This window comes from Microtus pennsylvanicus, chromosome 6, assembly GCF_037038515.1.
Source record: "Microtus pennsylvanicus isolate mMicPen1 chromosome 6, mMicPen1.hap1, whole genome shotgun sequence".
NCBI classification, from domain to species: domain Eukaryota; kingdom Metazoa; phylum Chordata; class Mammalia; order Rodentia; family Cricetidae; genus Microtus; species Microtus pennsylvanicus.
The window spans coordinates 3,943,745-3,954,830 of record NC_134584.1 but is presented as its reverse complement, the minus strand read 5'-3'; the positions used below and the strand labels follow the sequence as shown (position 1 = coordinate 3,954,830).

The 11,086-nt window shown below is 42.2% G+C and overlaps 1 pseudogene; it reads right to left on the bottom strand.

Annotated features, from left to right (window-relative positions):
* Positions 1-2,502: 2,502 nt before the first annotated feature.
* LOC142852734 (2'-5'-oligoadenylate synthase 1A-like) lies at positions 2,503-8,456 on the bottom strand (annotated as a pseudogene).
* Between the last annotated feature and the right edge of the window lie 2,630 nt (positions 8,457-11,086).

Below are 11,086 nucleotides of genomic sequence, written 5' to 3'. Positions count from 1 at the left end.
ATCGCTCGGGTTGGGGGCAGGGTCAGGGGTGCGGCATGGCTGTGGGGTGTGCGGCGGTGCTATGATTGGGGCGTGGCTAGTGTTTGGGTTAGGCCTAGGGTTAGGGCGTGGCTAGGGGTGGGGCGGGGTGTGAGGAGCAACTCCACTGCTCCAACGGGACTACATCTCCCATGATTCCCCGTGGCGGCCCTTTTGCCTGTAGTCAGCTATGGACTCGCACTAGCAGGATGTCTCTGGCCTCAAAGGCTGGGCTCCTTCCTTCCTGCCTGCCCGCTGCTGTGCGGGACTACGTCTCCCATGATTCCCCGTGGCGGCCAATTTGCCTGTCGTCAGGGATGGACTCTGTCTTGCTGTATATCCTTGGCCTCAAAGGCCGGGCTCCTTGCTTCCTGCCTGCCCGCGGCTCCTCGGGACTACATCTCCCATGATTCCCCGGAGTGGCGGGACTACATCTCCCATGATTCCCCGTGGCGGCCGTTTTGCCTGTAGTCGGGGGATGGACTCCATCTACCACAAAGGTTGGGCTCCTTTCTTCCTGCCTGCCCACTGCTCCGCGGGACTACATCTCCCATGATTCCCTGTGGCGGCCATTTTGCCTGTCGTCAGGGATGGGCTCAGTTTAGCAGGATAAATAAATAAATATAAAATTAGAATATTGTACACATAATAAATAAATATAAAATTAGATATTGTATACTTAATAAATAAATATAAAATTAGAATATTTCATGCATAATAAATAAATATAAAAATTAGAGTATTGCATACATAATAAATGAATGTAAAAATTAGAATATTGTATATATAACAAATAAATACAAAATTAGAATGGTGTGTACATCATAATTAAATGTAAAATTAGAATATTGTATATGTAATTAATAAATAAATGTAAAAATTAGAATATTGCATACATAATAAATAAATATAAAATTATAATATTGTATACATAATAAATAAATATATATTAGAATATTGTGTACATAATAAATAAATATAAAATTAAAGTATTGTATACATAATTAATAAATATAAAATTAGAATATTGCATACATAATAAATAAATATAAAAATCAGAATATTGTATACATGATAAATAAATATAAAATTAGAATATTGTATACATAATAAATGAATATAAAAATTAGAATATTGCCTACATAATAAATGAATATAAAAATTAGAATATTGCCTACATAATAAATAAATATAAAAATTAGAACATTTTATACATGATAAATAAACATAAAATTAGAATATTGCATACATAATAAATAAATAGAAAATTACAATATTGTCAGCGGGCTGTGTTCCGCCCAGCTCCCATCTGCCTGGCTAGCTTATGCCCTGAAATAATTACACGGAAACTGTATTCATTTAAATACTGCTTGGCCCATTAGTTCTAGCCTCATATTGGCTAATTCTCACATCTTGATTAACCCATTTCTAATAATCAGTGTAGCACCACTAGCTGGTGGCTTACCAGGGAGATTCTTGACCTATTTCTGTCTCAGAGAGGAGAGGCAAGGCATCTGCCTGGAGAGGGGAGGCATGGCGTCAGCCTGACTCAGCTTTCTTTTTCCCAGCATTCTGTTCTGTTTACTCTGTCTATCTAAATTCTGCCCTATTAAGCCAAGCAGTTTTCTTCATTAATTAACCAATGAAAGCAACAGATAGATAAAGACACTCCCACATCAGGTCATTAAGAATTTCTTTCCATTTTTTCAAATGCTATTGATTATTTATTTCTGCCCTTTTAGCTTTTGTTTATCTCACACTATGTAGCTGAGAATTGCTTTGAACAGCTAATCCTGCTTCTGCTGCCCAGAAAGCAAGTCCTGCAACTGCTTCAAGACTGGGCCTTAACTGGTCAGTGAGAAGGAAAATAGATGAGTAAATGAGTGTCCTCCAGCTTCTCTGGATTTTATTGTGAACTTGCAAATGAAGAGGGATCCATGTAAGAATTGAGTTTACTGACAAACTATAAAGCAGGTGTAGTCCCAGCACAGAACAGGATGGACAAAAAGGAACATGAAAGTTCCCCCCACCCTTAGACCATAGCTCACATTAGAAATAAGTAGTGAGGTAATCACTTTTAGATGATTATTAAATGTGCTGACTAGCCATTTCTTTAAGGAATCAAGAATCTGGATAAAGAACAGACCTTATTATGAAACCAAATTACAATAGTTACACCACATAACTTTTGTTACGTGACCATTGTTTGGCCCAATGACCAAAGTAGAACTGAATAAAATGATGTGGCCCTGCCTAAAAGAACTACCATTTTACATATTTAATATTTACAGCCTGAGATAAAATGTGTGACTAATAATTTGTGCTCTCTAATATAAATCCCTAGTCTATGGAGCACATGATCATAAAGCCTTTTTATGAATAATCTTTAGAATAATTTTGTGGATTATAATTATATCTTCCATCATCTCTTTTTTTGTCTCTGAGCCCTCCCATAGACACTTCATTGTTTTCTAATTCATGACCTCATTTTGATTTAACAAGTGTTACTGTTTCAATGTGACCTATGTTTGGCTTCAGGACTTTTAAGCTCCGAGGGAAAGCATTGGTTACACTGCTCAGTGACTCTGTAATGGAATACATACACAAGGGACCCTGTATCTTGGAAGAAGAGCAAGAAGTATTCTGAGAGCCTTGAAGACTTTCTACTAAAATACAAGTTTACCAGACTAGTAGACTATAAGACACCTACTGGAACAAGCATGGAAAGTCCTCCTTCCTCCGGCTCCCCTTCTGCCTCCCTTCTCCCTCCTACAGCATCACCTTTCCTTGCTGTCTTCTGTTACCTTCTTTTCTCTTCTCTCAAATCCTCCCCTTCTGCTTCTCTTTCCCCTCTTTTCTTTCTCATCTTCTATTTTCTCACCCCTTGTGTTTCTTTTTTTTTCTTTTTGTGAATCTGACATAAGGTAGAATCATCTTGAGAAGATGGGCTCACAAATGAGAAAATGCTTCTATCAAACTTCCCTGTGGGGCATTTTATTGATCAATGATTAACAAGAGAGGGACGGCCCACTGTGACTGGTGCCATGTCTGGGCAGGTGACCCTGGAGTGTACATAGATGCCAGATGCATGAGTCATGGAGAGCAAGCCATGATCTCTGCTTCAGTACTGCCCTGATTTCCTCAGTGATGGACTGTTCCTGGGAAGTGCAACCTAAAAGACCTTTCCTTACCAAGAGACTTTTGGTCATGTGATAAAATATCTTGTCAATATAAAGCAAACTAGAATATCCCTGCTTTTCTCTGGCCCAGTTTTCACTCATATATAAACAGGAACCACAGTGGCTGGACTAGATGCCATACCAGTTGGTACAAGTGTTTGGCCAGGTAGACGAGATTCTTCAGCTTGGGTGGATGGTCCTTTGGGAAGTTTCTCTGGAGCTCGGTGAAGCAGGTGGAGAACTTGCCTTCCTTCCCCAGGGAGGGGCACTCACTGATGAGCCGTCTGTAGACTTGGGGGTCAGGCTTGTTGTAGACGTTGACATCACCTATAAAGGACGCTTCATGTAGTTTAACACCACAGCCCTTTTCTGAGGTTCTTTGGTTTATCAGAGGCTGTGGGATTCTGTGAACAGGACAGAGATTAACCACTGCAAGCATCACTCCCCATACATCTATGTGCCTCAGCACACCTCAGGACTGCAGACCCCATGTGGCCCTAAAAATCACACAACTGTTCCTAATATAGTGCCTTCCTCACAGGCCTGGAGACAGTGGTGAGAGGAAACAGCACACTGAGGTCACACACAAGAGTGCTGCACGGTCATCTAATAATGGCCAAGCAGATTCTGTGTGCCCAGTATTATCTGCATGGGGCTTGTTGTGTGTGTGCGCTCCTGCTCATGCCAGATTTACTGTGGAGCGCTCTGCTGCATTTTAGATCGTGCATCTCAGGCTTACAGAGTCTGGGAAATTATACATGTCTGAGTGGAGGTAGTAGAGACATTGGGTGTCTTCCTTTATAATTTCTCACCTGATCCCTATTTTCTCTGTGAGCAAGGAGCTGGGCTGGCATCCAGAAAGCCACAGAGATTTTCCTGTCTCTGCCCCCATAGTGCTAGGGTTACAGGTCCATGACTAACACTTCCTAAGTTAGGTGGATGTTGGGGATTTGAACTCAGGTCCTCATGGTGTTCAAATTGCCATTATCCACTATGCTATCTCCCCAGTCACTGTGTGTTTACACTGCATGATTTTCTGTAGTGCCTAACTTAATATCACATGACTTTATTTGTCTAAGTTCTGAGAAGAGCAACGTGTGTGTGTGTGTGTGTGTGTGTGTGTGTGTGTGTCCTATGAACTTGTAGATGGACAGCAGGCTATGGGATAGCTGTATGTGTACAATTCTGTGTGGGTGCATGTGCACATTTGAGTGGATTAGGCAGGCAGCAGGCTGTGGCTGTGGCTGTGGCTGCAGCAGGCCACACCATCAGGCTTTGATGCTGACATAGGACAAAGTCACCTGCCGATGGAGTTGGGGACATGCCCCATCACTCACTGAATCATAGGTTTATTTTCAACTTGAGGGTCCAGCAGAGTGGAGCTCATTGGCTATGTCATCTTGGGTAGGGTTGTGGCAGGGTCCTCTCTTGGGCTGTCACCCACACTGCCATTTCTAAGGAGTCCTTCTGAGGTGGCCTTACTTCCTTACTAGAAAACTGCCTGAGATTGGGGCAGTCTATGACCAAGACAGGTTTCTGGGGGAACTGTATTACAGTTTATTTCTGGATCATTCCCTATGGGCCTTCTCTCCTTGCAGCTTCCCACATGATGCAGCTGCTCCTTCTCCCAGGCTGGCCTCTCATTCCCTGATGCCTGAGACTCTACTGTTTCCATGGCTCTCCTAAGCCAAGAGCAGTGACCTTGTCTTTAAGTTAACAGCAGCAGTTCACACAGTGGCCATCCGGGGGTACTGTGTTCCCCAAATATAAAGCCTCCAGTATTTTCTACACTCCCCAAGCCCCAGTGTGCTTTCAGGGGTGTCCCTGGTTGTCTTTGGGTAGAGCTAGGCAATTATTAATTTTGGAGATACATTGTGTGTCAGGCCTGGTGTATGATCTTAATGTAGAGGGTCATTTCATGCATAAAATAACAAGTCTGTGCATGTTGGAGGCTGGGGTGGTGATGGCTGGGTTTCCAGGGTTCTGGAGGCAGATAGCACTCCTCTGACAAGTTATGCATGCTGCACTAACCCTCCCACAGACAACTAGGCCTCTGGCCTTGTCTGAGGTTTCCCTTGGGAAAAGATGTATCAGTTGTTAAATTTCAGTGAGTTCTCTTCTGCCTCATGTTTAGAAAGATAAAATCCACAGTCAGCCACAAATATCGCTGGTAAACTGAGGGGACATCTAAGGTGCCTTCATTCCCTCAGTGAGACAGCTTGCTACTTAATGTCCTTCTCTGATGGATTCTCATTCACCACTCCCAAAATTCTAAATCCCTTCTCCCCAGCTCAACTCTAAAGCGATCCTCTGTTTGGGTGAATTTCTCAAATGATAAATACTTTCAGTTCAGGAATAGAAGGTGTGGGTTGGCAAGATTGTCAGTAATGTGATTGGCTCACAATCATGAGGACCCATGTTGGAAGCCCAGGACTCATGGAAATACCAGGAGTGGTGGCACAAGATTGTAATTGCAGAGCTGAAGAGGTGACGACAAGAGGGTGCCCAGGGCTCTGTCCAGTCAGTCAAGATTAATGTGTAGTTACAGGTCAGAGAGAGACCAGAACTCAGAAAAGATGGATGGCTGCTAACGTGTATTAGCCATGGTTCATGATCACATCTACCCCACAATGAATCTGCATATGATATGAGAGAGAAGAGAGAGAGAGAGAGAGAGAGAGAGAGAGAGAGAGAGAGAGAGAGAGAGAGAATATGAAGGAATTGAGAAGGATGAGCTGATGCTCTGACTGGCTTACCCAGGATATCATAGGCCAGTAGAACATCAAACTCCACCTCCTGCTGGAGCTCGGAGGAACTCAGCTTCAAGATTATCCCAGGGGAGTTGTTCTTCCATGATCTGAGGACCTCAGATTTCACTGGGAAATTTTGTTCCCCCTGTAACTGCCACAACTGTTTCTCAATCTCTTTTAGGAATTCTCCTCATTGCTTTAACTGATCCTCAATACTGGTGAGATTGTTAAGGAACAACATGAGGTTGGCATCTGACCTGCCTGTGAGCATTTTCCCTTTGCCCGAGGAGCCACCCTGAAAGACAACAATGAGTAAGACTAGGAACAAGGAGTCCAGATGCTGAACAGTCTAAGGGTCCACCAGTTAGCGTGATGATGGATAGAGAAAGCCTGACTTGTGCTGAGGAGCGAAATCAGGATCTATGTTGGAAAATAGATGGTTCTGGATCTCCTCATGGTAGGAGAGATAAGTCAGACTCACAATGACAGACGTCAGTGTTTATCTCTGGAGTTTAGAGTTAAATATCTGCGTGTGTGTGTGTGTGTGTGTGTTTGTGAGAGAGAGAGAGAGAGAGAGAGAGAGAGAGAGAGAGAGAGAGAGACTGAGAAAGACTGAGAAAGACGGAGGGGTCTAAAGGAAGTGAGGGGCAAGGGATGGCAATGGCGGTAGAAAGGGTAGCACATTTCCTTAAGGTGTAATCTAGACCTAGCTGAACACAAGAGACATGCAATCAGAAGGACACTCTCTGGGAATGCTCTGATTGTTGGGGCAAATTATAGGATGGTAGTTGGTGGGAAGAGAGTATATACATATATAATTAATATATACATATGAAAGTATTACCAGGAACTTCATTGTTAGCATTGTTAGTTGGGGGGAATATGTTTGTACAACATCACATATTTATAACAAATTGGCCTTATGTAATATAGAATAACATAAATAAAAATCATAGAACCACAGAAAAAAAGAGTAAAAATGAATCCACACCTATAAAACAACAATAAAATAAAGAAGAAAAAGAACTCGTACTAAGGAAAGCCTCCCTAAATAAAATGCTGAGAACAATCACAACACATGTGAGGACCAGCCAAATGTCATTACAAATGTCACTTCTGGGGACCCATAGCCAAACATCAAGGGGAGACTGGGGAATCCTGTGGAAGAGAGAAGGAAGGATTATAAGAAGGGGAGGGGTCAAGGACACTGCCAGGAAACCTACAGCATCAGCTAACCAGGATTCATACGGGCTCAGAGAGACTGAGCTGAAAACCAGGGAGGCTGCATGGGACTGACCTAGGCCTCTGCTTATATGACGCGGTTGTGTAGCTTGGTCTCTTTATGGGACTCCTAACAGTGGGAGCAGGGCCAGTCTCTGACTCTTTTGCCAGCTCTTGGGACCCTGTTACCCCTACTGGGTTGCCTCATCCAGCCTTATGTGAGGGGGAGGATATGCCTGGGCTAGCTAATAGCCATGGGAGGCCTTTCTTCTTCTGTAGAGAAACTGTGGAGGAGTGGACTTGGAGGACAGAGGGGAGGTAGGAAAGGAGGGAAAGAAAACCATAGTCAAGATGATGATGATGATGATAATAATGAAAAACATATCTGGGGACAGAAAGGTGGCTCAGTAGTTAAAAGACCCTGTTGTTCTTACAAATGTCCTGAGTTTAGTGCCCAGCACCCATGAAGGCCTACGTAACTACAGCTAAAAGGGATGTGACACCCGCTCTTCAGCTCTGAGGGCACGGCACTAACACACACAGCACACATCCACAAGAATTTAAAAGTAAAAATTAGAAATAAACCACCAGCCACATTATTTCTGCAGCTTTAACAGTGACTGAGACTTAGGTACTGTCATGAAGTTTGGTTTGACAGATGACTCTGACCCAAGCCCAGTGAGGGCCCATCAATCCAGTTACCCACACATGGGGTCCTGTTCTGTCCCATGTCACATTTGACTTAGTCTACATATCCTGTGCCCTCACAGGAGGTGTGCAGAGAACACTGCACACACAGAAGGTCGGTAACCAAACCAAAGGCCACACAGCATTGCGAAGGTTGGTTCCTCTGATCTACCACTCTCCAGAAAACTACTTCCCCAAGGTTGGCCTCAGTTTGCCTGATTCTGAAATGGATGTGGCCTTGGGGGGGGGGGTGGAACACAAACTAGCTGAGGCTCTTTTCTAACACAGATGTGGAACCGTAGGGCAGAAACCACTACACAGCTCTGATCAGAAGTGAGGAGACAGAATCAAGGCTGCAGTCTGACTCCCAAGGGTCCTCTCCTCCCATCTGGGTCAGTTCAGGCTGAGGGGGGCTCACCTCCACCACTTTGGAAACCCTCACAGGGTAGTCCATGTCTCAGAAGCATCTCGCATTCAGGAAGACACACATGGTGTTGATGACAGTTCTGACATCATTACGGAAGCTGATGTTGGGTTGGAAGTAGTAATCTTTGAACCCATCCAGCTCTGAGGCCCAGGTTCTGCTGAGTCCCTGCCCCATCCTCAGGCTCTGAAGATTTCCTTCCCTCTGCAGCCTGAGGCTCCTGTGTCTCTTAGGTGGGCTGAATCCAGGCACAGGGCTTTTCAGTTTCGATTTCTATGAATGGGTGAGGCTGCCAGTGTTTCCAAGTCTGTGATTCTGAGGATCCTGTGGGCACGAGGCCAGAATGATTTATTGCGAGCAATGCCCTGGGGAACTGTGAGAAAGGCTCCAGGAAAAGAGGCCTCAAATGCACTTTGTTCTGTTGGATGTGGCTTTGGGCCTCAGGTGACAAACATTTACATTTAATTCATAAGACATGTTTATTTATAACACTAAGTGCCTACATAAAGAAGATGGGAAAATCCCGCAATAGTGAGTTAACAGAACACCTGAAAGCTCTAGAACAAAGAGAAGCAGATTCACCCAGGAGGACTAGGTGACAGGAAATAATCAAATTGAGAGCTGAAATCAACAAAACAGAAACAAAGAAAACAATTTGAAGAATCAATGAGACAAAGAGTTGGTTCTTTGAGAAAATAAACAAAAAAACCCTTGATCCACACTAACCAAAAGAAGAAAGAGAATAACCAGATTAATAAAAATCAAAAATGAAAAGAGAGGTATAACAATAGACATGGAGAAAATCCAGAGACTCATCAGGACATACTTCAAAAACCTGTACACCACAAAATTGGAAAATTTACAGGAAATGGACAATTTTCTGGATAAATATCACTTACCAAAATCAAATCAAGGCCAGATAAACAAACTAAATAGATCTATAACTGCTAAGTAAATAGAAGTAGTTATCAAAAGTCTCACACAGAAAGAAAGCCCAGAAGGTTTCAGCTCAGAATTCTACAAGATTTTCAAAGAAGAATACCAATTCTCCTCAATTTCACAAAACTGAAACAGAAAGAGCATTGTCAAGCTCTTTTTAAGAGGCTACAGTTACTCTGATACCAAAACTACACAAAGACACTACTAAGAAAGAGAATTACAGACTAGTCTTACTCATGAACATTAAAGCAAAAATACTCAATAAAATACTGCCAAACCAAATCCAAGAACACATCAGAAAAATCATCCACCAGGAACATGTAGGCTTCGTCTCAGAGATGCAGAGATGGTTTAATATACAAAAATCTGTCAATGTAATTCACCATATAAACAAAATGGAAGAAAAAAATACATGATAATATCATTAGATGCTGAAAAAGCCTTTGACAAAATCAAACATCTCTTCATGATAAAAGTCTTGGAGAAAGCAAGGATATAAGGAACATACCTAATAAAGGCAATAAACAGCAAGCTTGTTCATTTTCTGGTTGCCCCAGATGCCAATATAACCACACAGAAACTGTATTATTACAACACTGCTTGGCCTATTAACTCACACTTCTTATTGGCTAGCTCTTAAATCTTAAATTAACCAATTTGTATTAATCTGTGTATTGCCATGTGGTTGTGGCCTACCGGTAAGTTTCCATTTGTCTGGCATCTGTCTCCTGCAGAAGCTACATGGCTTCTCACTGACTCTGCCTACTCTCTCCTCCTCTATCTTCTTGGAACACTTGCCTTACCCTACTCTGCATTTCAATAGGCCCAAAGCAGCTTATTTATTAACCAATGGTATTCTCAGCATACAAAGCGGAATCCCACATCAGCAAGCCAACAGTCAATATCAAACTAAATGGAGAGAAACTCAAAGAAATTCCACTGAAATAGGAACAAGGCAGTTGTTCCACTCTCCATATTTTTTCAATATAGTATTTGAAGTTCTAGCTAGAACAATAAGACAAGAAAGAGAGATCAATGGGACACAAATCGGAAAAGAAGAAGTCAAACTCTCACTGACCCTAGAAAATCTACCAGGGAACTCTTACAACTCATAAACACCTCGAGTAATGTAGCAGGATACAAGATTAACTAAAAAAAAAAAATCAGTAGTCATCCTGTACACAGATGATAAATGGCCTGAGAAAAAATCAGAGAAACATAATCCTTTACAATAGTCACAATAGTATAAAATATCATAGAGTAACTCTTCCAAAACAAGTGGAAGACTTGTATGACAAGAACTTTAAATCTTTGAAGAAAGAAATTGAAGAAGAGACCAGAAAATAGAAAGATTTCCCATGCTCTTCGGTAGGTAGAATCAGCATAGTAAAAATGGCAGTCTTACCAAAAGCAATGCCCATCAAAATCCTAGCAAAATTCATCACAGGCCTTGAAAGACAATACTTAATAAAAAAAACACAGGATAGCCAAAGCAATTCTGTACAGTAAATGTACTTCTGGAGGCATCATAATCCCTGACTTCAAACTCTACTACAGAGCTACAGTACTGAAAACAGCCTGGTAGTGACATAAGAACAGACAGGAGGGCCAATGGAATCAAATAGAAGACCCAGATATCAATCCACACACCTATGAACACCGGATTTTTGACAAAGAAGATGAAAATATAAAATGGAAAAAAGAATGCATATTCAGCAAATGGTGCTGGCATAACTGAATATCAACATGGAAAAGAATGAAAATAGACCCATATCTACTGCCATACACAAAATTCAAGTCCTCAACATAAAACCAACCACACGGAGTGTCACAAAAAAGAAAGTGGAAAGTACACTTGAATGCATTGG